Source organism: Sminthopsis crassicaudata, chromosome 1 (assembly GCF_048593235.1).
Source record: "Sminthopsis crassicaudata isolate SCR6 chromosome 1, ASM4859323v1, whole genome shotgun sequence".
In the NCBI taxonomy this organism is placed as follows: Eukaryota; Metazoa; Chordata; class Mammalia; order Dasyuromorphia; family Dasyuridae; genus Sminthopsis; species Sminthopsis crassicaudata.
Genome location: NC_133617.1, coordinates 721,829,782 through 721,836,186, shown reverse-complemented (window position 1 = coordinate 721,836,186; position 6,405 = coordinate 721,829,782). Strand labels below are relative to the sequence as shown.

The following is a 6,405-nucleotide window of genomic DNA, read 5'->3' as shown; positions in this document are numbered from 1 at the left end:
TTCTTTCTTTCTTTCTTTCTTTCTTTCTTTCTTTCTTTCTTTCTTTCTTTCTTTCTTTCTTTCTTTCTTTCTTTTTTAAGCCATTGGAATTGATTGAATAAGAGTAAAACATGCTTTAAGAACACCAGTTTGAGCAGGGGAAGGATAGCCTGGAGAAGGGGGAGACTTGAAGCAGAGATGAACCAGCGGGTTCATTAGCCCAGGTGTGAGGGGATGAAGGTCTACACCAGCATGGTAGCAGCATGACAGAATGAAGCTTAACCTTGCTAGCTCTAGTCCTTCCATCATGCTAATAGGTGTCCCTACCATCATTTTTAGTACTTTTTCTTCCTACTTGTATCGTGTTCATCCAAAATACTTCCAAAGATTTCCTTGTTAGTACTGGAGCACTTTCCCCAAAGCCATCGGCTCATTCTCCTCCATCTGTTCTTTCCCAGGCCCAGCTCAGCATCCATTTGCCATAATTGTCCAAGGCAGGGTGTTCCAAAGGTCTTAGAGCCGTTTGAAGCTATTAAAGCTTATTAAAAGTCATCCATCAGTAGCACAATGACCATTCATGATTCCCAAGGACCCATGATGCTGCAGACCTCCTGACTGAAAGGTGATGGATTCAGGATATGAAATGAAACGGATTTTTTCAACATCGCCACTGAGACAATTTGTTTCTTTGATTATACATATTTGCATATGTGTGTATTTATGTGCATTTATTTTACTCATATAGTAAAAATATGGAGGAAATTCATTACTGACCTGTAGATAGTCCAAAAAGAAATCCTTCCCTACTCCTTCCCCTATACAGCTTTTACAATCTACATACATTATATATATGTGTATATATATAAATATATTTATATCATTAATATCTTAATATTATATATTTGTATTTTTCTTTCTTTTTTCCCCAATGGGGTAGAAGTGAATGGTAAAGAGAGAAAAGAGATTTTTGTTAATTAAAAAATAAAACTTTCATTTCAAACTACACAACTATTGAATGGAATGGAATGGAAGTGCAAGGAAAATAGATCTTGTATAATAGGTGACCTAAGTTCCAAGAACAAAGGCACGCTGCTTTCCCGATTTCAAGGAGTCCATTGATATTGGTGATTGAGTGCTAACTTGGAACGATCACAGGAATCATCTCATCTCCTCCTTTAAGCAGGGTGATTTTGGATTAGTCACTATTCTTCTAGGGCTTAAGATTCTCATTTCCAAAATGAGTAAAAACCTGTCCTGCCTGGTCTTGAATAGTGGTTGTATGTGAACATATATGGCATGAAGAGCCACATAAAGATAAGGAGTTTTTAGCTTTCATTTATACTTGGCATATATACTGATTTCAAAATCTCTTGATCTCTCTTAGTATTTTCCAGTTACCATGATAGCACTTGTGATGGGATGAGGAAAACATAGTTACATAGCTAATCCCAGAGACCACATTTCTAAAAGCATCTTCCAAAGAAGGGAGATATGAGAAGATGAAAGCCTTTTTGTAGTTAGTAGTCCCATAATCTAAGACCATGGCTTCTACAAAAAAAAAAAAAATCCACAAGATTAAGAGTGTAATCAGCTTCTGAGTCAGCAAATATAAATATGAACAAGAGATAAGGCATCAGAAACCACGAAGATTTTATTTTGTCTTTATCCTATTTTTTTTTTTTTAAGGCAATCAGAATTAAGTGTCAAGTGTCCAAGACACAATTTGAATTCAGGGCCTCCTAACAAGGGTTGCTGCTCTATCCACTATATAATTTAACTGCTCTCTATCCTATAATTTTTTAACCTTGGACTCAGAACATGTTTCCTGCTATAAGATCCCAAATATAGTTTTGGGGTACGGAATCTCTCATTGGCTCATTCTCCCATTTAGGGAATTCCTGGCAACTTCTGAATCTGGCTTGTTATGCTACTCTAAAGGGGTCCTCTGCTATCTTGCAAACCCTTAGTCTAACAACTATTAAACATAGAAAATATTTTATTTACACAGCAGAAGTTTTGAAAAGACTCATAATTAGCCTATAGTCAGGAAAAACTCTCCTACCCTTTCTCAGAGGTAGTTACAGAATCTTGTCCAACTTATTAATAGAGAAGCATTTACTAAGTATTTACTATGTGTCAGACACTGAACTAAGTACTGTAAAAACAAATAAAAGCCAAAAAAAGTCCTTGATTTCAAGGAGTTTACATTCTAATGGAGAAAATTTTTTTAAAATATAAACTAAATCTGAAAAGCACAAGAAAAGTATGAGACCAGGAGAACGTACCTTAAGAGTGAAAAGTGGAAAAAACATGAAACGAGTCCAAAGGGCTATAAAACTGCATATATTTTGATCCAGCAATGTCCCTACTGAATCTGTAACCCAAAGGGATCACAGAAGAGGGAAAAGGATCCACTATACAAAAATGTCTGTAATTGTTTTTGTAATAGCAAAGAACTAGAAATTGAATGGATGCCTCTCAGTTGAGGAATGGCTGAGTAAGTTGAGGTATATGAATGTAATGAAATGTTCTATAAGAAGTGATGAACAAGCTAATTTCCGAAAAGTCTGGAAAGACTCACATGAACTGATGCTGAGTGAGCAAAACCAAGAGAACATTGTACACAGTAACAACAAGTTTATATGATAATCAACTGTGATGGACTTGGCTCTTCTAACAATGAGGTGATTCAAGGCAATTCCAATAGATTTATGATGGAAAATGTTATCCACATCTGGAGAGAGGACTATGGAAATTGAATGTGGATCAAAACATAGCTTTTTCACCTTTTTGTTATTGTTTGTTTGTTTTTATTTCGTGTGCTTTTTTCCTTTTAGATTTGATTTGTGTGTGGTGTGTGCAGCATGACAAATATGGAAATATATTTAGAAGAATTTCACATGTTTAATCTATATCAGATTGCTTGCTCACTTGGTAAGGGAGCAGAGGAGAGGAGAGGAAGAAAATTTGGAACACAATTTTTTGCAAAGGTGAATGTTGAGAGCTATCTTTGCATGTAGTTGGAAAAAATAAATATTATTAATAAAATAAAATAACTTCAGACAATTAAAAAAAAGGAAGAAGAGGAAGAAAGGAAAAAGAAACAAAAGAAGGAAGAAAGAAAAAAGAAAAGAAAGAAGGAAGGAAGAGAAAGAAGGAAAGAAAGAGAGAAAGAAAGTGAGAGAAGAGAAAGGGAAAGAAGGAAGGAAGGAAGGAGGGAAGGAAGGAAGGAAGGAAGGAAGGAAGGAAGGAAGGAAGGAAGGAAGGAAGGAAGGAAGGAAGGAAGGAAGGAAGGAAGGAAGGAAGGAAGGAAGGAAGGAAGGAAGGAAGGGAAGGAAAGAAAGAAAACTACAGAGAGCCAGGAGGAGAGCCAGGAGAGAAGCGAGCAAAGCCCTCAGATACTTGAAAAAAGGTTCTGGAAAGGAACGCAACAGTGGAAAGGGAGATGGTGGTTCAGGGATGGAGAATTTACAGGGTGAAGAGGCAGGTGATATAGAGTTGGAAATTTAGGGGGTCAAGAATGGAGCTGGGGAAGAACTATGGTATTTACAGTGTAAAACCTGGAGTTTTTGGAGTTCTGCAGTCAGTCTTCCTCATTTGGAACCGGCACAGCCCATATGACTCCTGTAATAGCAAATGGCAAAAGCCTAGAATCATGGTGTTTATAGATACTAACTAAAGCTAGGTGGATTGTTCAGAGATCACCTGGTCCAGGTCTTGATGTAACCGATAATCATATAGATACTCATGAGAAGTCAAATGATTCGCTTTAGGTCTCAAATATAATAAATAGCAATACTAGGATTTTAACTCAGAGTTTTTTTTTTTTTTTTTACCCTCATTATGCTTTCTGCCAGGCCACAACGTCTGGGTTTAAACTTTTATGTCCTTACTGTGGCTTCTACCACTGTCCCCATCTTCTCTGTGCCACGGTCCCTGCCTAATTCTGATGTTTCTCCTTATTTTGTTATTCTATCACTCTACTACCAGTTGGGCTGTCCCATCTGTTTCAGCAAACTACCTCTCCAAGGTGTCTCAGAACGAAGCAGCCTCACTCTGGGTCCGCATATAGTGTGCCACCTCTGTCTCATTTTACCTCCATCTAACCTACTTCCACCTCCACAGGGCAAAGCCCTTTCTGAACTGAGGCAGTTCAGCCCTTTCACAAGTACCCCAAGAACCCTCACACAAGAGGGAAAGGGACCTACCTTATGCATCTTTATATATATCTAGTTAAAAAAAAGGGGGGGGGATTTTTCTCACCTTGAGAAATTTGTGTTGCAAATAGAAATTAGAAGAATTATAAAACTAGAAAATCTATGAGGTGGAAGGGCATTTATATAGCATCTCATCTATGCAGCTATCTAGACAAGATTCCATTTGAAGGCATCTTCCAAACATAACCATCCAGGCTTTGCTTGGAGACTCAAGCCTTTCCACTTTTGTGTAGGTCTCATTGGTAAGAAGTCTTTCTTTACATGGGGTCAAAGTCTGTCTTCTGGCCCCTCTCCCAACCAATAGAATCCTTTAACATGACAGCCCTTCAATATTTGAAAAGCTATCATGGATTGTTAGGTTCTTACTAGGTGATAAGTCGGTACTTAACAATTCTCTAGCTCAGAGTTCACACCTTTAGTTCACACCTTTAAAGGAATTTACACTTTTAGACTTATGAAAAGGATTTTGCACCTTTAAAGGAGTTTACACCTTTGGAATACCCATAAGCCCATTCTCTGGGAGGATATAAGAAGCCACCAAGGCTGCCTCCCGGGACATTGAGTTTGGACGGCAGTCTGGAAGAAGAGAGTCTGGATGGAGTGGAGATTTCATTCCCAAGGCTACCTTTGTGCTGGCTAGAGGCTTTGGATTCAGAGGGAGCTAGAGACTGAAGCTGGCTGGAGACATTCTAACAAGAGCTCACTGAGGAACGAAGGAAAGAGACAGTAAAAGATTTTTAACTCCTGGCTGCATTTTGGGGATTACTGGTACTAGAACTAAAACTAAGGTTGCATCCAGAAGCTCCCCAAGAAACCTGCCTCCCCAGAGAATGATTATAATTTAGAGAAAAGAACATTACATTTTGGCACCCAACATGGGGCAAAGACTTTTGTTTATCCTGACTGGCTGATTTTGAGCCCTTCAGGGAGCTAGCTTGGACTTCACATTTTGGGGCCCAACATGGGGCCAGAGGAATTGCTACTAGAGCCCAAGCCAGAACCCAAGCCCAAGAAGAAGCAGCCTTGGCCTCATGCCCCCTTGGGAGCCTCTGGCTCTGGGCCCAGCTCAGGCGCCCCGGCAGTCAGGAGAAGGAGGAAGAGCCCTTCGAGGCCAATCCAGGGGACAGCGCTCTCAAGGACCCGGAGCTGGAGGCCATCAAAGCCCAAGTAAGGGAGATGGAGGAAGAGACTGAGAAATTGAAGGAGCTTCAGAATGAGGTGGCAAAACAGATGCACCTAAGCCTACCCTCAGGCAATGCTGGCCCAGTGATCATGTCCATGGAGGAGAAGATGGAGGCTGATGCTCGATCCATCTATGTGGGCAATGTGGATTATGGTACAACAGCAGAAGAACTGGAAGCACACTTCCATGGTTGTGGTTCAGTTAATAGAGTTACCATCCTTTGTGACAAATTTAGTGGCCATCCTAAGGGGGTTGCATACATAGAATTTTCAGATAAAGATTCCGTGAGGACATCGCTGGCCTTGGATGATTCTCTTTTCAGAGGAAGACAGATCAAAGTGATACCAAAACGGACCAATCTGCCAGGGATCAGCACCACAAATTGGGGTTTTCCACGTGCTCGATGTCATGCCAAGGCTACTAACTACAGTAGTTCACGCTCTCAATTCTATAATGGCTTCAACAGCAGACTCCCTGGCCGAGTCTACAGGGGCCGGGCTAGAGCAATGTCATGGTATTCCCCTTACTAAAATATATATATATATATATATATATATATATATATATATATATATATATATATATATATAAAATACAAAATACAAAAAAAAATACAAAATACCAAAACAACAACAACAACAACAACAACAACAACAAAAAAAGTGTGTATCAGGAGGAGAGAGGAAAAAAAGGAAAGAAGGAACTCCAAGAACTCAATCAAAAGATAGATGGGGCATGATGGCAGCTGAAGTTACACCCAAAGAGCCTTTAGAAGGTCAAGACTCTGATTTGATCAACCAGCAGAAAAACAATCACATGGCAGAAAGGGATTACCTGATCAATCAGCCAAAAGGGAATCAGATTGCAGAAATGGATTACACTTGGGGAGAATACAGGCCTTTTAAGCCAATAGAGCTGTGTCCAGTGCAAACAGCTTCAATGTAATTGCCAGATGATAAGAAGAGATTTAGAAAGTGGTAAATAGGAGGAAATTAGATAGGTTAACTGCATGGGAGAGAGGTTTTG

The 6,405-nt window shown here is 39.5% G+C and overlaps 1 pseudogene; it reads left to right on the top strand.

Moving 5' to 3' along the window:
* Nucleotides 1-5,372: 5,372 nt before the first annotated feature.
* LOC141555831 (polyadenylate-binding protein 2 pseudogene) lies at nt 5,373-5,909 on the top strand (annotated as a pseudogene).
* Nucleotides 5,910-6,405: the final 496 nt, after the last annotated feature.